The 24,096-nt window shown below is 47.5% G+C and overlaps 1 pseudogene; it reads left to right on the top strand.

Moving 5' to 3' along the window:
- Positions 1-1,920: 1,920 nt before the first annotated feature.
- LOC147123169 (uncharacterized) lies at positions 1,921-7,146 on the top strand (annotated as a pseudogene).
- Positions 7,147-24,096: the final 16,950 nt, after the last annotated feature.

Raw genomic sequence — 24,096 nt, 5'->3', positions numbered from 1 at the left:
GTAAGCCTGACATCGGTAGTGGGGAAAATCCTAGAGTCCATTATAAAAGATGTAATAGCAGAGCACTTGGAAAGCAGTGACAGGATCGGACAAAGTCAACATGGATTTACAAAAGGTAAATCATGCTTGACTAATCTAGTGGAATTTTTTGAGGATGTAACTGGTAAAATAGATAAGGGAGAACCAGTGGATGTGGTGCATTTGGACTTTCAGAAGGCTTTCGATAAGGTCCCGCATCAGAGATTAGCGTGCAAAATTAAGGCACATGGGATTGGGGGCAAGGTATTGAATTGGATAGAGAACTGGTTGGCGGACAGAAAGCAAAGAGTTGGAATAAACGGGTCGTTTTCCAAGTGGCAGGCAGTGACTAGTGGGGTACCGCAAGGATCGGTCCTAGGACCCCAGCTGTTCACAATCAATATATTAATGATCTGGACGAGGGAATTAGATGTAATATCTCCAAATTTGCAGATGACACAAAGCTGGGTGGGAGGGTATGCTGTGAGGAGGATGTCGTGAAACTCCAGTACGATTGGGCAGAAACATGGCAAATGCACTACAATGTGGATAAATGTGAGGTTATCCACTTTGGTGACAAAAACAGGAAGGCAGATTATTATTTGAATGGCAATAGATTGGGAGAGGGGGAAGTGCAAAGAGACCTGGGTGTTCTTGTGCACCAGTCGCTGAAGGTAAGCATGCAGGTGCAGCATGCGGTTCAGAAGGATAATGGTATGTTGGCATTCGTAGCAAGAGGGTTCGAGTACAGGAACAAGGATGTCTTGCTACAGTTGTACAGGGCCTTGGTGAGACAGCACCTTGAATATTGTGTGCAGTTTTGATCGCCTTACCTGAGGAAGGGTGTACTTGCCATGGAAGGAGTGCAGCGAAGATTCACCAGGCTGATACCTGGGATGGCAGGAATGACGTATGAGGAGAGATTGTGTCGATTGGGCTTATGCTCACTGGAGTTTAAAAGATTGAGAGGGGATCTCATCGAAACCTATAAAATTCTGTCAGGCCTGGACAGACTAGCTGCAGGAAGGATGTTTCTGATGGCCGGGGAGTCCAGAACCAGGGGTCATAGTCTAAGGATAAGGGGTAAGCCATTTAGGACTGAAATGAGGAGGAATTTCTTCACCCAGAGAGTGGTGAACCTGTGGAATTCTCTGCCACAGAGGGCGGTGGAGGCCAGTTCATTAAATATATTCAAGAAAGAGTTGGATATATTTCTTAAGGCTGAAGGGATCAAGGGATATGGGGAGAAGGCAGGGACAGGGTACTGAATTTGGATGATCAGCCATGATCTCATTGAATGGCGGAGCAGGCTCAAAGGGCCGAATGGCCTACTCCTGCTCCTATCGTCTATGTTTCTATGTTTCTATGACCTGGTTATTCCCAGTTAGCCTTGTAAAGGGCCTCCTGATATAACACAAAGAGATGATTCTGAGGCAGGGACTTGTTAGAATTTGCTTTGTGTCAAGTTTCCCAGCCAAGTTAATCACATCTCAAGGTCATTGTCAGTTAAGGATTTGTGTTAATTTCGGAGGTTAGCTGGAACAATGGAGGGCAGAAAACTGATGAATAGACCAGCCAGTAATCATATTAACTATCTGGGATTGTCCAGGTCATCTCCTGTTCCTTTGTAATGTCAAGTACATAACATCAGGTTAAATTGATTAGCAGTTAAACCATCAAGATGACCGTTCTGTCAACATCTGGAGGTTTGGTGAGAAGGAACCTCACTTTAATAATCATTCTGGGCATCATGTGATATGGCTCACAGTAAAGGAGAAGGACCTTTAAGGATGCATGGAAAGTCATTTGGACATGTGACAGATGGTTAAAGAGGGATACATAAGAACGGATAGCAGCCATCATGTAGTTAGAGCTCATGGGACAGTCGGAAGTCCAACACCTATGGAAGCCAAGCTTGATCACTTTGGGTCTGCAGGAAACCAGGTTCTGTGAGTCTATTGTATACCCGTAATAGTTATTATACTGTTGGTGTCTGAGTAATAAACTTGTATTTGGACAATACGCTCGAGCCTGAATCACGAGAAATCACTTAATTGAGTTTAAAGAGATTTCCATACAGGACTCCTTACACTGGGAGCTCCTGCTTCCTTTACTCATTAGGAACCCCGGTGTGTTACTGGAAGCTGGTACATTGAGTGAAGTGAGGTATATCAACCTTAAGATGGGTGCAAGTGGGTTGCAATGGAGGAGTCCAGGTCAGGAAAGCAATCTGGACCTCAAAGAAAGGGCCTCCTTGCACACAAGTATGAAGGAGATACAATTGGATCTGGGGAGGGAGGGGGAGATCTGAGCAATCCCATTTAATGCCAGGATGTCACCAGATTTTCTGTCTGCAAGGAGCAGGCAGGCATCAGAGATGCTCCCTTCATGGCAAAGATGCTCAGTAGCCCCATGTAATTTAGGTGCCCTCCCGCTAACACTGCAAACTCCAGCAGGATCAATGCTGGAGGCCACCAATGGGTACAAACCCAGCGAAACCACCATAGCCCATGGACTTTCAGGACCCATTGGTTCAAGTACCTTTATGGATTCAAATCGGTTTTCTAGATTTGAAGACAGTGTGCTATCTCACTGCACCACTTCTTCACAATGTTTTTATTCAGCTTTGATATTCATTACTGTGACCATCTCCAACCTGTAAGAGCAAACAGAAATTTGGAACTTAGTACTTCCTGAATATGTTATCCGCTTCCCCGAAACATGATTAAAATTCCAAACCAGTTTACAAGGACCACTGTGACATTTGATATAAATGAATCATATAAAAAACATTTTTTTTCTAAATAACTTCTGTCATAACATTGGTCATTCGTATTATGATTACCTTAACTATATTTTAAAAAATCATAACCCTCAATAATGGCCAAAGAGACAGTAGATAAAGCATAACAATTACAGTATGAGACTGATATTTCAATATTCATGTTACTTAATTTAATTATTAGTTTAATATAAGCTTTTAATGAATTATGTTTGTTTTATAAATTATGCATTTTTAACTCTTTCTCATATTCAGATCACAACATCAAAGCAATAAAAATACTCTGGTATGATTTGTGTTATCAAGCGGAGCAATTGATGTTGGCTTCCCTTTAATACATGAGCAATTAATTAAAATATGAATCCAGCAAAGTAGTGAAGTTCAAATCTGATACAGAAATGGGCAACAAGGTAAAAAATGGGAGGAGGTAAAGCCAAGTAATGCAGGCTTTAGTGATGACGATTATGTCTACATTTTCACTAATAACTCAAAACATGACTGGTATCTTTGCAAAGCTTTGAGGGTGTAATTTTATGTTTGCGAGCTCGCATATTAAAGGGATTATAGCCTGGAAATTACTCAGTGATATTGGGCCAGATTTTCCGATCAGAGGCTTCCTACGTGCGGATGCCTCCGATCTGGAAAAATCTATGAGCTTACCTGTTGGCTTTGTAGGTCCCGACACTTCAGATCCTGGGTCTCTCCTAGTGCGCACACGCAGAGGCCCAGGCATCCCAGGGGCGCAGGCGGTTCGCAAGCGTCCCTGGGATCACGTGGGCCATGGAGAACCAATCAAAGAAGGGAATCCCCCTTCACACTTTTGAGAGGTCTCTCCGCATAGACCTGTCAAAAGTATGAATGGGGATCACTCAAAAAACACACTAAAACATTAAATATATTTTTTAAATCATGTATTTAAAATTGGTTAAAATTACATTATATATTTTAAACAAACTTTTAATAATTTGAAAAAAATAATTAAAGTTTTTTACGGGGCTATAAATAAACTTACCTTTTTTAAAAGTATTTTAAAATTATAAATGAGTGAAAAAAAAATATTTTTTAACTTTTTTAAACTCTTTTGCTGGTAAAAGCAGACCTTACACCAGCTTTTACCAGGCATAAGATTTTTAAGTGATTTCAGCGGGCGGAGGTTCTGCAGAAAGCGGAACTCTCCACCCACAGAGGCCCTTCTCCCGGGCAGGCGGAGGATCTGTGAAGAGAATTCTTGACAGATCGGAAATGCCGGTTTTCAGCGCATGTGCTTTGCATGCCTGAAACTGGCACTTGCGAGGCCCCTACGGGTGTGTACATAGCTCGTACAGACCCGTGGGGGTCGGAAAATATGAGCCATTAACATATGAAAACTTAATGGAGTAATTTTTTTTAAATTCATTCTCAGGATGTGGACATCATTGGCCTGCATTTATTGTTTATCCCTAGTTTCCTGAAAAGGTGGTAATAGGCCTTCATTTTGAACCATTGAAGCAGTTTGATACAACTGAGTGATTGATTGGGCACTTCAGAGGACAGTTAAGAGTTAACCATGTTGGTGTGGTACTGAAGTCACTTATAGGCTAGATTAGGTAATAGTGGGAAGTTTACTTCCCTAAAGGACATTAGTGAACCAGTTGAGTTTTTATGACAATCTGACAGCTTCATGGTCACTTTTATTGATACCAGTTCTTTGCATTTCCAGATATTTTATTAACTGAATTCAAATTCTCACCTAGCATGGACATAAGAACATAATAAATAAGAGCAGGGCATACAACCCATCGAGCCTGCTCTGCCATTCAATAAGATAATGGCTGAACTTCTACATCAACTCCACTTTGCCACCCTATCCCCGTATTCATTGATTTTAGTGCCCAAAATCTATCGATCTCTGTCTTGAAGATACTAATCAACTGAGCATCCACAGCCCCCTGGGGCAGAGAATTCCAAAGATTCATAACCCTCTGAGTGAAGAAATTTCTCCTCATTTCAGTCCTAAATGGCTGACCCCTTATCCTGAGTCTATGACCTCTTGTTCTAGACTCTCCAGCCAGCGGAAACAGTCTCCCAGCATCTACCCTGTCAAGCCCTCTAAGAATTTTATATGTTTCAATGAGATCACCTCTCATTCTTCTAAACTCCAGGGACTATAGGCCGATTCTACTCAATCTCTCCTCATAGGACAGCCCTCTCATCCCAGGAATCAGTCTGGTGAACCTTTGTTGCACTCCCTCTATGGAAATTATATCCTCACTTAGGTAAGAAGACCAAAACTTTACAAAATACTCCAGGTGTGGTCTCACCAAAGCCCTATATAATTTTAGCAAGAATTCCTGGCCTAGAAATTGGATAAGGCCTGAAAACGGGCATGGGAATTGCGATGCGCGATCAACCTGCACCTGTTCAAAGGACTGTAGGCAGCATGCAAACTTCGTGCTGCCCGCTAATTTACATGATTGTAGCATTCAGCCCAGTGCTGAATGCGCTGCTAATTGGTTGAATGCTCAGCAGAAGGCTCAAGTTTGTACGAGGCTAATTCCAATTAAAGCTAGCCTGCACTACTTAAAGCAGTCTGCACCTCTTAAAGGGGAGGTGCCTTCTGCCTGCAACTGTTGATTGAAATACCTGGGAGGACATTGGAGAAGAAAATATTAATGATGGCACAACAGGGGAGAGAGCATGCACCTAGATTCACAAATGTAGCACTGGAGGCTTTGGTCCAGGGTCTTAGCTCCAGAAGAGAGATCCTATTTCCACAGGGAGCCAGGAGGCCCTCAAGGCAACAGACCAGAGTGCAGTTGAAGCAGATAGCCACTTTGGTAAATGCCAACAGTGTAGCCCTGAGCACCTGGAATCAGTGCAGGAATAAGTTTAATGACCTCACACAAGTGGTTAAGGTCAGTGAATTCACCTTCAAATGCCATATCCCACCATCTGCACCACTAGCCTCACACAATGTTCAATGCACCACATCCCCATCACTCACCTATCAACAACCTTTACCATACATGACTCACACCTCACATGCATAGCTTCACCACCCCCTCACAATTTAACACTGCTTCAAGCCTCACACCCACATCTCACAGATTGAACACATTGTCAGCTATTCAACCATGACAAACACATCACCCAAACACTCTACACCACACTAACTGACGTATTCCCTTTCTCTGGTAGAAAAGGTGATGCATAACTGGCACCAGCAGACCTTAACTGGCAGGGGGCAGGATCGCCTGCATCACCTCACCCCCTTGTTGGAGATTGTCATAGAGCCACCTGGTGGACTACTGATGTATATAATTATAAAGCCGTGTGCAATACAGTTCTTACTTCAGAAGCCATGTTGTGCTGTTGTATATATATGCTGTGTCTCAAGATATCACAGAATTGGCGATGAGGATGTGATTGTGGATTTCCTAGCTGAAATTTTTGTTGGAGAATAATCCTGCCAACTGATGGAGGGACTGTTGGAGGTTCTTCATTTTACAGAAAAACTTGAAAATCCGTAGTAAATTTCAAGCACACGTGGCTGAACTGTTGACGTTGCCAGAGTCCAGATGGCTGCACCGATGGGAATAATAGGGTGCTTGGATGAGTTCCATCATGACCGAGAGACTTTCGGAGCATATGTGGAGTGGCTAGAAATGTATTTACCGCGAATAGTATTGTTGAAGTCGCCGATGATGTAAATTGTAAGCGGGCCATTTTAGAAATGAAACGGGCTATATTTTTGACAGAAGGAAGCCCCGAGGTGTATGAAACCCTGAAAATTTGCTTGGTCCCACCAAGCCAAAGGACACGCCACTGAAGGAGGTCCTAACCAATTTAGAACAGCAGTACAGTCCTGAGCCCCTGGAAATTGCTGAAAGTTATTATTTTGGAACAAGCGATGAATTAAATGATGAGGGTATCAGTGAGTACATTGTAGCTTTAAAAAAGTTATCTATTCACTGTCATTTCAGAAACTTTCAGGACCAAGCTTTGCGTGACTGCTTTGTTTGTGGGTTGAAAAATGAACGTATCAGAAGTAAATTGTTGACAACCCCTAACTTGACTTTTGATTTAGCTTGTCAGACAGCTATGCTAATGGATATGGCCGACTGATACTCCCGAGAGTTCCGCGCCATTTCCAGTCATCAGACAACCGAGGTGAATCAGCTGCAGGCTAAAAGTAAAAGGCAGCTGGTCCCCAAGCCCTCAGCAACTGACCAAAGTAACAGTGCACTGAAGTCGTGCTATCGGTGCCTGGGACAACACATCGCTCAAAGCTGTCCATATGTGAAGGCAGAGTGTTTCTACTGCAAAAAAACTGGGCATCTTGTGAAGGCGTGCCGACAGAAGAGTAAACTGACTGGCAATGCTAGAAGTAGAAATCACCAGACACTACATACCGTTGAAGAGAAGCAGCAGGATGAGGAGTTTCTGGAGATTCACGTCATCAGGAGCACGAAGGTATCTAATAGGAATTCGCGAGGCATCATCATCCAAGTAGATGTCGAAGGAACCAGGATACCCATGGAAATCGACACTGGTGCATCCATGAGCGTGGTACCGGAATCACTATATCACAAAAGGTTGTGTGATTATCGACTAGAGAAATCAAAGTTAGAGCTGTGAGGCTAATCAGGAGAGCAAATCCCTGTAGTAGGAAGTGTCACTATACCAGTGAAATACAAGGATCATTGTCAGGGCGTGCCTCTCATCGTAGTGGCAGCAGACAAGCCTGCCTTGATAGGTAGAAATTGGTTGGGATCACTGAAGCTGTATTGCAATGAGATATTTCGTGTGGAAGCGAAATTTGCATTGAAAGATGATGTCATCCGAAGGTGTTCAGCGAAATGGGTAGTCTGATCCAAGACTTCAAGGCGAGTGTCAGAGTGCAGAAGGATGCAAGACCAGTTTGCTGCAAGCCACGTCCCGCACCATACGCACTCAAGGAGAAAGTTGAGCAAGAACTCAAAAGACTAGAAACTGAGAACATTGGCCTAGAAATTCAGTATAGCCACTTTTGGGGCGGTAAAGTCGGGTGGCCGCTAAAGTTTGCGCCCGCCGGAAAGTGGAGGGCAGTTCACCGAAATTCAGTAGCTTTGGCCAAGGAGTTTGCTCGAGCGCTAAAACTGGCGATGCACGGCTATCCTTAGGCGCTAAGCCGGCGGTGCAGACTGATACCGCCGAGGCCGGGCGCAGCGCAGGTGCGGTCATGTTTTGATTGACAGCAGACACCCTGGCGCCGGCCAGCTCTTAAAGGGGGAAGGGTCGACTTGGTCTGCTGCCACGCCCTGGATACTGCAGCCCTCCAGCTAGGCCTAAACACTGCTGCTGGAGAGAAATAGCGCCAGGAAGGATGCAGAGGGCCCGTGAGTGAGCGCAGCGCTTCTCTGGCCATGATTTAAAGGTGCTGGTTAGGGCTTTGGAGAAGAGAAGCCATATCTTGTTCCCGGACAGTGGCAAGAAGCCTCCCAACAGGGTGTACAGGAGAGCCTGGCGGGATATCGCCCAGAGGGTCACAGCCACCTGCGATGTCCCCCGGACTGTTGTCCAATGCCGGAAAAAGTTTAACGACCTCACTCGGATTGTCAGGGTGAGTACCCTTTCCAGTGTCCTCCTCATCCTTGCATGTGCACCTCACATTATGGGCAAAGGGACCTCAAAGGCCTAATGGCCAGCCCTCATCCAGCAGCTATGGCACTGGCATGAACATCAATTGCACTTTCTGCACTTTACACACTGGCCAAGCTATTCGACCATGGGAGGCAGTGCACACAACAACAGGGCACCACACTGGCCAAGCTATTCGACCATGGGAGGCAGTGCACACAACAACAGGGCACCACACTGTACTTAGAGGCCGTCCTTTCTCTTGCAGGCCAAGCTGGCCCAGAATCTGAAGAGCCGGACTGTCACCGGGGGAGGCCGTCCCCAGTTCCAGCAGCTCAGTGACCTGGAGGAGCGCGTGGGTCGACTCATGGGTGCCCGGGTGATTGGCCCCATTGCAATTGGAGATGCCGACCCTGTGCTGGGCCCCAATGGTAAGGACATGACCTTTTGGACCTCTCTCGTTCCCCTTGCGCTTCAGATCTACATCCTTTGCCACTGTCCAACCAATGCGCAGAATGCCACCACTCATGCCTCCCTCGCTGACGCCCTGTCCTCACTCTAAAGCTACTCTTGTGCCTTCCTGCTTTCAGCTGGTGAGGAGGAGGTCCCTGAAGCCGCGAGTGTCAGTCCCTCGGAAGAGGAGGACGAGGAGGAGCAAGAGGAAGGCGGCCCATCGGGGGAACCCTCATCCGCGCCAGGGGATGGCAATGGAGGGGACACGTCTTCCCTGGAGGAGAGCCAGGGGGTAGTGTTGCAGGGGGGTGTAGCTCCTGTGCCCAGTGGCGTCCAGCCACGCGGGAAGGGTCGGGCAGCACGGCTGCCTTCTCCCCAGACGGGGAAGTGTTGCAGGGGAGTGTAGCTCCTGTGCCCAGTGGCGTCCAGCCACGCGGGAAGGGTCGGGCAGCTCGGCGGCCTTCTCCCCAGAGGGAGAGACCGGCCTCCAGTCCGGAGACGGTCCTCGCCCAGGAGGTGCGCCTCCTTGATCAAATGTCCGCGGACTCGGATCGTCGGCACACCGAGTTCATGGGGGTTGTGGCACGGTTGCCTGAGGCCATTGAGTCCCTGGCTCATAGTGTGTCCGATTTCGGGGCCTCACAGGCCAGGGGTTTCGAACAACTCGCGGCAGCACAGGCCAGGGGTCTCGAACAATTCGGGGCATCACAGGACGCGAGTCGGGCCGAATTTGGGGCATCACAGGACGCGAGTCGGGCCGAATTGAAGGCAGCACAGGACGCGAGTCGGGCCGAATTCAGGGCAGCACAGGACGCGAGTCGGGACGAATTCAGGGCAGCACAGGCAGCGAGTGGACAGTTGATCAGTGGTGCCGTGCAGTCACTGGCTGGTCTGATGCGGGCACAGACCAGGGCAGTACGGGCACTCACTGCTGCCACACTCGCTGTGTCAGGCAGGCATCGCCAGGGCACCCGCCGCGCTGCAGCAGCACAGCGGTCTGGCCTTCACCAGATTGCTGCGCTTGCTGCAGTGCCAGCCCGGCCGAGTGCCAGTGTCTCAGGCGAGCAGCGAGCACCTGGCATCAGCCAGCTTGCCCCCATTGCTGCAGCCGCCACTGCCACTCCCCCAGCGAAGCTGCGACGAGCTGCTGGAGAGACTGATGCTGCCCAGCCACAGCTGCAGCAGTCAGCAGCCGGCCCCTCGAGGGCCAGAGCTCGTCTAGGCCGACCCCCACGGGCATCTGCCGTCACGCAATGTGCCCCTCAGGAGCCTTCCCCCAGCCTTGCAGCACCCACAGGGCCCAGGTTGAGGCGGAGCAGCAGGTCGGCCAGGGGCCGGAAAAGCCTGGACAAGGACTCGCCCTCTCGGCACACAAAGTAGAGTGTGTTGGCAAATGTTTTTTTATATGGGGGTGGTTGTGTTGTCTATGGGGGGGGTTCTTTTGGTAAGGTCGAGGATGAAGGCCATTTGGATGGACAAGTTTTGTTATTCCTCCCCAGGTTGTGGGAGTGAGATATGTTTTTGACTGTTTTTTGGGGGTGTTGTCTGTTTTTGGGTTTCATGTGGGAAGGGCCCTGAGTTTGTTCAATAAAGCTTTTTCTTTATTCAGCTTGTCCATGTGTGATGTTTCAAGTGGTTGTTGCGTTAACCGGCTGAGGGCTTGCGGAGCGGCTGCATTCATGTGCCTTCATTGCCACAAGCCATTCCCTGACAGGGGGCCTAGAAGTGTCGTTCAATAAGCCGCCGACGGACGGCCCATGGACCTTGTGGCTCCCTCCTGGGCTGGTACTCCTCCTCCTCCTCCTCCTCCTCCTCATGGTCCTCCTACTCGTCCTCCTGAGGTGGTGGTCCAACGTGAGGTGGCAGTGCCTGAGTCCTGCGGATAGCCAGGTTGTGCAGCATGCAGCAAACGACGACGAGCTGGGAGACTCTATCCGGCGAATACTGCAGAGATCCGCCGGAGCGATCCAGGCAGCGGAACGGTTGCTTGAGGATGCCAATCGTTTGCTCTATGATGTTCCTTGTGGCTTGATGGCTTTCGTTGTACGCCTCCTCAGCAGGGGTCCTGGGCGCGCGGAGCGGGGTCATGAGCCATGTACACAAAGGATAGCCTTTGTCCCCGATAAGCCATCCTCTTGGGGGAGGCTGTGCCTGGAACATGTCAGCCACAGTAGTCTGGCGCAGGATAAATGCATCGTGGCTGCTGCCTGGAAAGCGGGCATTGACAGCTAGGATGCGCTGCCTGTGGTCACACACCAGCTGTACATTGAGGGAATGGTAGCCCTTCCGGTTGCGGTAATCCTCGGCATTGTCGATAGGTGCCCGCAAAGCCACATGCGTGCAGTCAATGGCACCCTGCACCATGGGGAAGTTGGCGATCCTCGCAAATCCGACTGCACGCTGCTCCTGCCTCTCTAGGGTCATGGGGAAGGAGATGAATTGGTGTCTCCTTGTGAAAAGGGCATCGGTGACCTGCCGGATGCAGCGATGCACGGCGAACTGGGAGATGTTAGCTATGTCCCCAGCAGCGGCTTGGAAGGAGCCGCTTGCATAAAAGTTCAGAGCCACCGTGACCTTCACTTCCACCGACAGAGACATCCTGCACATCAGCTGTGGACGCAGATCTCTGTGAAGCAGCTGGCAGATCTCTGCAACCACCTCCCTTCTGAAGCGCAGCCTCTTAACCCACTGCGCGGCAGTCATGGTGAGATAGGACACCTGCTGGCGGTATTCCCTGAGTGGGTAAGGCCTACGTTGCCGACGCCTGATGCCCCCTCTGCGTCTAGGCATGGCTGCCCCTCTCACACAGCGTCTGCAAGCCCTTCGCAAATAATGCTGGAACTGAGGGGTGGAACCCCATGCAGTCCCCATAATATACTTGCAAACAATGAAATCACAATGAGGCAAATTTCCAAGCTCTGGCCAGAAGCCAAAAATACCTCTCCTATGTTGGGCCAATCAGTAAGGTCTCTTCCTTGGTCTGTGTCCAGAAATCCGTTGCAGAAAAGTCATTGCAGCAAAATGGCTGGCCTTTATAGTTCAGTGTAAGTGCCCTTTAATTAGCGCTCCCCGAGGCCCACAGGGCCTCTGCTGCATTCCACTTCACAGTTCTTAACACCGCCACGCCCACATTGGGTGGGCTCGACTGAAGTTCCGGTTTGGGGCGCACAAAGGGCGTTGCACGACGAAATGACGTCATAAGTTGCGCGCGCAGCTGAGCGCGCGCAAACACTTTGCGCCGGTACTAAATGTCTACTGAAGTTGGGCGTAGGCGCAGATCATCCTGCGCCCGGGCGCTAAGTGCCTAGCGCTCGAGATCTACCCCTCCTAAGGCGCTAACGGCTGGCGAACGCAACTGAATTTCTAGACCCTTATCTCTAAGGTAGATCTGAGCAATTGAGCGACACCCATTGTTGTTGTATCTAAGTCAGATGGTAAGGTAAGGTTGTGTGGTGATTATAAGGTAACCGTAAACCAGGTTCTAGAGTGCAATCTACCCAATACGTTGTCAAATGTGGAATATTTGTTCACAACGCTGACAGGTGGCCAGGTCTTTTCAAAGTTAGATCTAACAAACGCCTACCTACAACTTGAGTTAGATGAAAAGTCCAAGTCATGCTTGACTATAAATACTCACCGAGTCCTACATCAGTCCAACAGGCGATCATTTGGAGTGTCTTCTGCCCCCAACATATTCCAGGGGGTGATGGTAAGGTTACGGACCAAGTGCTGGAAAATGGGATTAGAATAGACAGGGCTTGATGGCCGGCGCGGACACGATGGGCCGAAGGGCCTCTTTCTGTGCTGTATAACTCTATGGCCTAGAAATTGGGTTGGGGCGCCAAAGTGGCGCAAAAGTCGCCTGAGCGCAGGATTTAGTGCAGCGATCGGAGTAATTCCGATCGCCAGAAATTCAGTTTCAGTGCCGCTCGAGGGACACGGGGCGAGGCTCAAGGTGCTCCACGTCCCTCTTAGGGCGCTGAAACTGATTATCACAGCGCAACGTGCCGCAGCGCCACACGCTGCGGCATGGCACGCTGCGGTACTGCAGGCCTTCCTCCCACTGTTAAGGGAGAGGTGCCTGCAACAGCGTGATCCCCGATCGCGAGTGCTGGCAAATGAGGCCGGCACCAAGGAGAAGTGCCGGGCTCTCGGGAAACAGCCGGCAATGCCGCGGGGGGTGGGTTAGGAGGCCGGTGACGGAGGTGCTGGCAGGCGGCCGCCGAAAAAGCGCCGCCCCGCACCTCCACCTTAACTTGCGCCGCTGCCGGCACAGTAAGGCCCCGTGAACCGGCCACGGGTAGCGAGCGGCGCAACTGTGGCGTTCGCTACCAAATATCGCGAATGGGGCACGAATGGGGTGCTGCGCACACCGATGACGTCATCGGTGGCGGCGCAGCGCAAAAGCCTAATGCCACCATTAGCGCCCCTACTGAATATCGCGGGAGACGCAGCCAGTGGTGCTACAGCCATTGACTGCCTCTTTAGGCGCTAACGGGTGGCGCTGCTCACCCAATTTCTCCCCCTATGACTCTATGAACCCAATTTTGCAAGGGATTGAAGGGGTAGTGTTTTATTTGGGTGATATACTCATTTCAGCAACAAACAGACAAATCCATGATGAGGTGTTGAATGAAGTGCTCAAATGGCTATAGAGCAGCATGGAGTACGAGTGACAGCTCACAAGTGTGAGTTGTTTCAAAACTCAGTGGAGTACTTAGGGCACAGAGTAGACAAAGATGGTTTACATCCAACCAAGGGAAAGCTGGATGCAATCAGAAATGCACCCACTCCCAAGAATGTTTCTGAACTTTAATCATTTTTGGGTCTTTTGAATTATTACGGAAAGTTCCTCCCAAACTTGGCTACATTGTTACATTCACTGAATGAGCTGTTGAGAAAACAGGTCCCTTGGAAGTGGTCAAAAGAATGCGACACAGCATTCAAAGAGTCTAAAAGCCAGTTAGTAGAGAGTACCATGTTAGTTTACTGTGATGTATCTAAGGAGATCAAGCTAGTGTGTGATGTCTCTCCATATGGAGTTGGGGCAGTGATCTCTCATGTACTAAATAGTGGGGAAGAGAGACCAATTGCTTTTGCTTCATGCACGCTCAGTGCCAGTGAGCGGAATTATGCACAGATCGAAAGGGATGCTTTATCATCAATTTTTTGGGTCAAGAAGTTTCACAAATACTTGTTTGGTTGTATGTTTACCATAGTTACTGACCATAAGCCCCTGACAGCAATCCTCCATCCAAAGTCCCCAGTCCCAACCTTAGCTGCAGCCCGAATGCAGAGATGGGCTTTGATTTTGTCAGCGTATACGTATGACATTGAATACAGATGATTAGCTGATCACAGTAACGCTGATGTGATGTCCAGGTTGCCATTCCCATTACAAGTTACACCCAACAAGGAAGAAATGTTCTATTTCTTCTCATACATTGATCAGCTGCCAGTCACAGCTGAAGAGATTGGTAGGGCAACCAAATATGACCCAATTATGTCAAAGGTGTATGATTACATAGCAAATGGATGGCCAAACCAGGTATCAGAGGAAGATATCCATCCATACTTTGTAGGAATGAATTGTCAGTGGATAAAGATTGTATCATGTGGGGAGCAAGAGTGGTTTTCCCAAAAAGCTTCAGGTCTAAATTGTTAGGCGATTTTCAAGACCAGCAACTGGGAATGTGTTTGACCAAGAGTTTTGCAGGCAGTTACTTATGGTGGCCAGGTTTAGATAAAGATATAGAGCAGGATTTTCATTGGGCCGTGGAGTTGGGATTGGAGGCGTGCGGGGGGTTAAAATCCCGAAATCAGGGGTCCCAACCCTATCCCGCACCCAAATCCATCTCCATGCCAGTTTCAAAAGAGGCAGGTACCCGCCGCGCACTGGGACCTGCCTACTCGAGGCGGGAAGGGATTAGTGCCAATTAACTGCCTGTTAACAGGTAGTTAACAGGCAGTTTTTAGCCTAATCCCTATTTTTAAGGTTGAAGTGTGGGATTCCCGATGGCTCCAAACCACGCCAAGTTAGAGGAGGTGGGCCGTCGGGTTGAAGGACTTGGAGGGGTCGAGATGTCAATTTTCAGGTGAGTGATGTGTGCATGAGTGCAAAGGTAAGTGTGTTTGGTGTGTCTAAAGTGATTAAAGAAGTTTAAATGACCTTTTCTTACCTTTTCAGCCTTCCTTCCTTTAGGTCTCGGGAGTCCCTCATCTCACCGGCACAGAAAACAGAATGGCTGTGAACTGTCAAAAGTGACAGCCTTCAGCTTTCTGTGCAGGAGAGATTTCTAACTGAGTCTGTGGAGAAGGACTCGGGTTAGAAGTAAGACTGTCAGTGTTTGACAGCTTCAAACAGCTGTGAGATACTGATATTTCGTCTGTAAAAACCTCTTGACAGATGAAATTTCAGTCTGTGACATCACCTGTTGCCGGGTGGCCCTTAATTGGCCTGCTGAGCCCACTGGGTGGGCTCAACAAGGTCAATCAAGTTAAAATCGTGTGGATTGGCCACATCTCAATGGAGGCGGGACTACAACCCTGAAAGTTGTAGCCCCGCCTCCAACCCAACTCCTGAATGAAAATCCTGCCCATAGAGTACATAGTCAGTCAGTGTACAACATGTCAATCGGTGAGCAAGAAACCTCCATTAGTACCATTACAACCATGGAAATGCCTCCCAGAGTGTGGCAAAGGTTACATGTAGATTTTGCTGATCTAGAAGGACAGCAATTGTTCATAGAGATAGTCACTCGAAATGGGTAGAGGTGTATCCGATGCAGACAATAGCAACAAGCAAAACACTAGACAATTTGTATTTTCTTCATACGGCCTCCCAGAAGAAATTGTGTCTGATAATGGGCCGCAATTTTGTTCAGAAGAGTACACACAGTTCATCAGCAGAAACGATGTGAACCGTACCAAAGTTCCACCATACCACCCTGCTTCAAATGGTGCAGCAGAGCGCACAGTACAAATTGTCAAATGTGCCCTCATCAAGCAAATGTTGGATCCAAAGCCAAAGAAACGTCAGTTGTCGTTGAATCACAAACTGGCAAATTCTCTGATTACTATCAGAATACTCCTCATACCACTACTGGCAGAAAACCAGCAGAGTTGTTTCTCAAACGACAGCCACGAACCAGGTTCTTGTTGTTAAAGCCAAACTTGGCACTGTCCGTAGAAGAGAAACAATCAAGGCAGAAAGAGAGTCATGATAAAGGTAGAGTAAGAGAGAGAAGTGTAAAGTTGAACCAGAAGGTTAAAGTGAAGAGCCATCAGGATAAATGGTTAAAGTGGTTACCAGGAAGAGTAGTGAAGATATGTGGCCCTCACACATATTTGGTCAAGATGTTTGATCATGGAAAGGTTAGGTTTGTTTATATTGATCATATCTTACCTACAGATGGGAAGGAGTTGAAAGCTGGGATTATTCAATTTATTCTAATGAATCAAATATTCTTGATATAAGTAAAGTACCAGTAGCAAATCCTACATCAGACATACCAGAAACAAGTCCAAGACAAAGTCAGAATTTAAGTCTGAAAGTGTAGAGAGTCCAAATGTAAATCAAGGTCAGCCCTTGGAGAAAAATTCTCCTCAGGCTCAACCTAGAATGAGTCAAAGTCCTACAACAAGATCTGAAAGTTCTGTTCAAGAAAGAAGATATCCTCTTTGAAACAGGAAACCAGTGGTTAAGTTTAATCTGTAATTACGGAAAGTAATTTTGTGGAAAATAAATTTTGTTTGTGTTACAGAATTCTAGAGTAAAATTTGGAAACATAAAATGGGTTCCATTTGAGAAATGTATACCAAGAGTTGTGTATACCATGCAAGTCATGTACAATGATTATTTGCTGTGATTAACTTCAATAAGGAGGGAAAAGTATAATAGAGCCACCTGGTGGACTACTGATGTATATAATAATAAAGCCGTGTGCAGTACAGTCCTTACCGGAAGCCATGTTGTGCTGTTGTGTATATATATGTTGTGTCTTAAGATATCACAAAGATGGTGCTGCCCATTCTTGGCAGGGGCATGGCTGAGCCCGTGGCCAGCAGTGGGACTAATTGTGGTGTATGTGCCTTTAAGAGCCCCAGGTGTGTGTAATGCCGGTAATTGCCACTTGGGCTATATAAGCCTGTGTATTGTGTATATCCTTTAGAAACCCCCCCCCAGACTTTGCTTAGTAAATACCTATGAACCAACCCCTGTCTTCAGTGTCTTTATCAACACACGGACACTACAGTGGTGACGAAGTGGAAACGGACTGACCGGCAATTCGGCAGCACCTCAAAGACATCGATTCCTCCGGCGTCCAGAAGACTCAAGGAAGTGAGAGAAGCTGTGGTTTCACCAGCTGGCCAAGCTGGTAGCAGGTACTGCGCTAATCCTTCCTGGGCGTCAGGCTGCAGCTCCAGCGGCGGGCTCTACAGCTGAGACAGGCAGCGAAACCGGAGGCAAGCAATAACGGACTGGGAGGGAGCACTCGGGAGACGGCCGGCGCGGCAAGCAGATCAGCGTTCAGGCCTCCGGCGGGAACGAGTCTCCAACAGTAAATTAAAAAAAAACATAAAGAGAACGGGAACCGCAGTAAACAGCGTTGTTATCGGCAGCAGCGGCGGGAAAGCGCGGGAAGCGCCATATCTTGCTACAGAAAAGAGAAAAAAAAAGGGCGGGAAGCGCCATATCTTTTCTGAAATGCCTAAGTCTGGCAATATTGATGCTTTTGATAGCGAAACAGAGCCTAATTTTGGCAATATTGATGTTTTTGATAACAAGATAGAGGATTGGACCACATATGTGGAAAGAGTGGAGGTATATTGCAACGCAAATGGAATAGAAGATGAAAAAAAAGCTTCAGTGCTTCTGGAGCTAATGGGCGCAAAGACATACAAGCTGTTACGAAACTTAATCACTCCAGCCGAACCGATGGACAAGAATTTTGAGGAGATTGTTGATACCCTACACTGCCAATTCGAGGCAGGACTGGCAGATTCTCTGCGAGACAAATTCATCTGCGATCCCCTAAGTGTAGAAACACAAAAAAAGGTATCTTCTGAAAAAGATTTAACACTGGACAACGCTTTCAGTGCAATAGGAGCTGCAAAGATACAGCAAAGGCCACAGGACTTCGGCACCCATGAAATGACATGGGGTTTCGAGAGATGTTATCGCTGCGGCAGATCCACCCATGACCAGAGGGACTGCTGGTTCAAGGAAAAAGCATGCAGGCGATGCGGAAAGATGGGACACATTCCACGTGTGTGCCGATCTGAAAATAAAAAATCCACTAACGGGAAAAGAATCAACAAGGAAAAGCACAGAAAGGTACAAATGATGACGGACAGTAGCTCCAAAGGCCAGAAGAGCGATAGCGACTCCGGGAACAAGAGACTAAGCTCTCTCAAATTACATAATGTAATTGCCAAAGAAGATTACCAGACCATTTGGGTTACCCTCACAATAGCAGGGTCCCCAGTTAAAATGGAGCTAGATACAGGATCAGCTCTGACCGTCATAAATCGACGGGATTACGAGCGGCTATTTCCGCATATACCTTTAAAAGATACATCCATTATCTTGAAAACATATACGGGGCAGAAAGTATACCCCAAAGGAAAAATAAGGGTGCCTGTTGTATACAACGGCAAGGAAATACAGAAGTTGTATTTATACGTTCTACAAGATGGTGGTCCACCGCTGTTGGGACGTGAATGGATCAGAAAAATACGTTTAGACTGGCACTCCATTCAGGCACTGACGGTGACCAGTAAGGAAAAAAATGATGATGACGTCATACCTGAACGATTGAAAGACATCTTGGCCAACGCCAAGGAAGTATTTCAAGAGAAACTAGAAACCTTGAAAGGCATCACCGCCTCAATAAAAGTAGAAGATGCAGCAATTCCCAAGTTTTTTAAGGCAAGACCGGTGCCATACGCAATTCGTCCAGCAGTCGAGGCAGAGCTGGAGAATTTGGAAAAGGCAGGTGTATTATCTAAAATAGATTGGAGCGAGTGGGCAACACCCATCGTCCCAGTCATGAAGAAAGCATTGAAGGGTGATGGATCTGAAGAACAGAGAAAAATTTGCATCTGTGGAGACTTCAAGGTGACTGTAAACCCAGTCCTTCACACGGTACAGTATTCTCTTCCAAGGATAGAAGATATTTTCGTCTCACTATCCGGAGGGAAACGTTTCACCAAAATTGACTTGGCACAGGCATATCTACAGATGGAGGTTGAAGAGGCCTCTAAAAAATATCTCACGATAAATACACACAAAGGTCTGTACCAGTACAATCGACTGGTTTTCGGAGTAGCATCCGCTCCAGCTATCTGGCAAAGAGCTATGGAGCAAGTCCTCCAAGGGATTCCGGGGACTCAATGCTACCTAGACAACATCCTTGTAACAGGAGAAAACGACAACGAGCACCTTGCCAATTTAGAGCAGGTGCTCACTAGGCTGAGAGAAAATCGCCCCAAGTGCGAATTTTTCCGAAATCAAATATCATATTGTGGCCACATAATAAATAAGGAAGGGTTGCATAAGTCACCTGAAAAAATTGAGGCGGTCATAAAAGCCCCAGCACCTGAAAATGTTTCACAATTAAGGTCGTTCCTGGGATTAATAAATTACTATCATAAATTTTTACCGAACTTAACAACTCTTCTACACCCTCTTAATGAACTGCTACAAACAGGAGTAATTTGGAAATGGAACGAAGACTGCAAAAATGCCTTCCGTAAATGCAAAGACTTAATCACATCCAAAGAAGTTTTGGCTCATTACAACCCATCACTGCCAATCAGACTGGCGTGCGATGCATCCCCTTACGGCATAGGAGCAGTATTATCGCATAAATTCCCTGATGGCTCGGAACGGCCGATAGCTTTTGCGTCACGCTCATTGAACTCAGCTGAGCGTAACTGTGCCCAAATTGACAGGGAAGCACTCAGCCTGGTATGGGGAGTAAAGAAATTCAACCATTGCCTACACGGACAAAAATTTACCTTGTTGACTGACCATCAACCCCTCATCTCCATATTCAACCCTAAAAAGAGTGTTCCCATTATGACAGCACAAAGGCTACAGCGGTGGTCCCTTTTTCTAGGGGCACACCAATACAACATAGAATACAAAGGGTCAAAACAGCATGGGAATGCTGACGGTTTATCGCGCCTACCGTTGCCAACGATAGAAGAGGCACCTACAGTAGACCCAGTAGAGATATTCCACTCTACCATAGTGGAATGTCTACCAGTGACAAATTCTGCCATTGAAAGGGAGACAAGAAATGACCCGACTCTCTCACGGGTCTACGATTTAACAGTGAAGGGATGGCCAGCACATGGCGAACCACTGTTGCCAGCATTCTCGCAAAGAAGAGAACAGCTGTCAGTGTGCCGAGGAACCTTGATGTGTGGATCCAGAGTGGTGATTCCACCCAAACTCCAGGTAAAGTGCTAAAGAAGCTTCACGAGGGGCATCTGGGTGGAGTGAAAATGAAGAACCTAGCCAGGGCGTTTGTATGGTGGCCAGGTATCGATGGAGACATCGAAGAAATGACCAAGAGCTGCCTAGGATGTCAGAAGGTCCAAAACGCTCCACCACAAGCCCCTCTACATCCATGGGAGTGGCCCTCATCTCCCTGGCAAAGGGTGCACATCGACTTTGCTGGTCCATTTATGGACTCAATGTTCTTAATCGCGGTTGATGCACACTCCAAGTGGCCGGAGGTAATAAAGATGTCCTCCACCACCACGGAAAAAACCATCACAGTATTAAGGACCATATTTGCCAGGAATGGGCTGCCGGAACAGATATGTTCTGATAATGGACCGCAATTTGTGTCCGAAGAATTCAGAAAGTTCTTAAAAAAACAATGGGGTAAAGCACTACACGTCCGCCCCATACCATCCCGCCACCAATGGATTGGCTGAAAGGTTTGTCCAGACCTTCAAGAAGGCCATAAAGGCCATGGGTAATGAAGACATAAAACTTCAGCACAAGGTGGATAACTTCTTATTCGCATACAGGAATGCAACACATATGGTTACCAACCAAACTCCCGCCATGATGTTCTTCAATAGAAACCTAAGATGCCGGCTGGATTTAGTCAAGCCCAACATCCGAAGGGACGTGGAGAACCGGCAGTTTCAAGGCATGAATGAAAGGCCAACTAGGGCCTTCCAGGTAGGCCAACAGGTTTTGGCCCGGGACTACCGTACCGAGAAATGGCAGCCTGGAACTATCTGCACACGACTAGGACCACTGATGTACACCGTGGACATCGGAGAAAGCATAATAAGGCGCCATGCTGACCAAATCATAAAGTCATCCGAAAAGGGCAACCTACACCACCACTCTATACATCTAACGATGAAGTAGAGATACCCATATCTACCTCCGATCCGGTGATACTGGAACCCGATGAACCCGACACTGGCATTCAAGCCGAATCAGCCTTGCCAGAAGAACCTACTACACCACCAGAAACTACTACACCCCCGAGGCGTTATTCGGACCGAGTCAGGAAGCCTCCTGAGAGACTAACTTATAATTAATTAATTACAGCAATGTATATTATTTTGCATAAAACATGTAATTAATAATTACTTAAAATATGATGTACTGGTTAGCTAAAAGGGGAGGAATTGTGGTGTATGTGCCTTTAAGAGCCCCAGGTGTGCGTAATGCCGGTAATTGCCACTTGGGCTATATAAGCCTGTGTATTTTGTATATCCTTTAGAAACCCCCCCCCAGACTTTGCTTAGTAAATACCTATGAACCAACTCCTGTCTTCAGTGTCTTTCTCAACACACGGACACTACAGGACTGAAATAATACAAGATGGCAGTGTTCTCATACGTTATCCTCCTTCTCTCATCCCACTTCCCCCTTATCCCACAATCCCTTCTGATTTACAATCTGCATATAGTATAAGGATGAATCTCTTGCTTTCACTCCCTCCCAACACCAAAACCTTGCCATTGTGCCTTTCTCATTTCAGACACCCATGAAATCTAGCCTGCCCAACAAGTGGGTCAACATGAAGAGGGAGAGGAGAGTGAAGAAGAAGAAACACCATCACTCCATTGCACACTCCCAGCTACCAGCTCAGATAATGACACTCCGTGTACTTTAGAGGAGAGGTTAGAGGCAGGATCTGCACGTGGCAAGACAAGTGGCTTGCTGCCAGTGCAGGGGGAAAGGTAGTTCAGGTGCCAGCTCCCCAGAGGGCGAGGTCGCTCAAGCGTGCTGCTGCACAGGATTCAGATGAAGACATTGATGGGGCAGCCTACAGAAGAATGCTGATGGGAATGCACAATGAAATGTTTGGTGCATTGCCAGGCCTGCCAGAAAGACTGAATGCAATGTTGTAGGATTCGCAAAATTGATATTGTATTAATAATGGTCGAATGGCAGAAGAGGCCATGATTTTAAAGACTGTTTTAAAAGAAGCCCAGGAAAAAGGGGCATTCAAAATGGCCGCCAGACCCCGTGACCAACTTATTGGGACACTTTAAAATGGTTCCTGCAGTCCCCAGACCGCTTTGTGGATTCAACCCACAGTAGGTTCTGGAAGCCGTTTCTGAGAAAATGAAACCAGACTTTAACTTATACATATAGATTGGATACAGATCCAGTCAAGATCGGCCTGTAGATAAAGGCCATCTAAATGTTGACCCAGACAAAAGGGAACAGTTTCATATTCATGAGAAGAGCATCAAGGACCCGTTAAAGACATCACCAGGACATTAAAAACAATGAAGGTCATTCCAGACCAGAGATGGCCCTTTACCGGCCATCCCAAAGTATATTAAAATAGAATAACTACCCCGTTGTGCTCCCAGCCCGCCAAAATTATAAAAAAAGACTAACCTGATTTGGCGTGAGATAAGGGCTTCTGATGAGAAGTATATCTGGGGAACCCGGGGGTAGAAGGAAAGAACAGTCATCACGGTGCTACCATTGTATGGGTGGCACCATCGCTTGAAGGAGAAGAAGAAGGTGGTTCAAGCTGGCGTCCCGCCCCGGGGTAAAACATCAGAAGATCATCGACCAACCCCGGGCCGTTGACGAAACGGGAGGTAGTAAAAGAAATACTGAACAAACCTATATGAAAGCCGGCTAGGGGCTTCCAACCATGGTCAAGCAGATGATCTCCGCCGACATCCAGGCCAGCCGGTGTCCAGCCATCCCCAACCCCCACCTCAGGAGAGAGGTGTGGCGCAGCTCGCTGGGGCTCCACTAACCACGTGGAGACAGGACGCCTGAAAGGATCAAAACGCAGACCTGTTTTAAAAACTCTATACTCTTCCCATTGGATTGGTGAGCATGTTTCTGGCCCTTCATAATCGGATCTAGATAGGTTAAAGGGGGTGGTCATTTTGGGTATAATTAACATGAGTTGTTGTCCCTCGATGTTCCGTGTGTTTCCCCATTTCATGATGAATTTTGTAAAGTATAATATGCCTGTATCTGTTTTAGCTAGTATTGTACTGCACTTGATTTGTTTTTCCCTCCCATGTATCCTCTTATTTGCTTGCATTTGATTTGTTTTTCCCTATGCAATAAAATTCCATTTTGATTCATTAAACTTGGTCTACAAGAGTCTTCTCTGCATTGTAGTTCCTGCACCTAAGTCCAGTGTCGAGAATCTAAGGGGTGAGTGGGTCAAACCACTCAAGGTTTTACTGTGCAAAAGAGAGAGAGGCCTCTGGCGAGAGAAACCTCTGCGACCTCGGAGAGAAAACCCCTTACAGAAAATGGCGACCATGGCAGGACACTGGCAGCAGGATTGCAATGTATTAGACCCAAGTTGGAATGGTCGAAGTGCAATGGATGAGAGGATAGCAGATTATGTCTTTGGTAAGGTAAATCTCACTAAGCAGTGGATTTCCGATCTCTTACTGGATGGGCGTACGGTGGACGCAGCCATCAGGTGGACAGAGGGCAAAGAGCATAAGAAGTCAGTGGAAAAGGCAGTGTGGCTGATGTGCTACAAGAAACAGGTCCAGATTTTGGACCAGGTCGTTGCAGCACAGGCAGCAAGATCACTGCCCAGGCAGCGGAAATAGAGGAAAAGGCCATGGGTGGGGAAAAACTCATCACAGCGCTTCACGCGCTGAATCAAGAATGCCAAGTTGTAGCCAGCCAACATCAGGCTAGAATAGAGTATCTGGAATGCCAGGTTACTGAGGCAAAGATCCATGAAGCAAGAATACGGGAG

The sequence above is a fragment of the Somniosus microcephalus genome, chromosome 2, assembly GCF_052327205.1.
Source record: "Somniosus microcephalus isolate GS21.2 chromosome 2, FLI_Smic_1.0, whole genome shotgun sequence".
NCBI lineage: Eukaryota > Metazoa > Chordata > Chondrichthyes > Squaliformes > Somniosidae > Somniosus > Somniosus microcephalus.
Note: the sequence above shows the minus strand (reverse complement) of the source record. Positions and strands in the feature narration are given on the sequence as shown.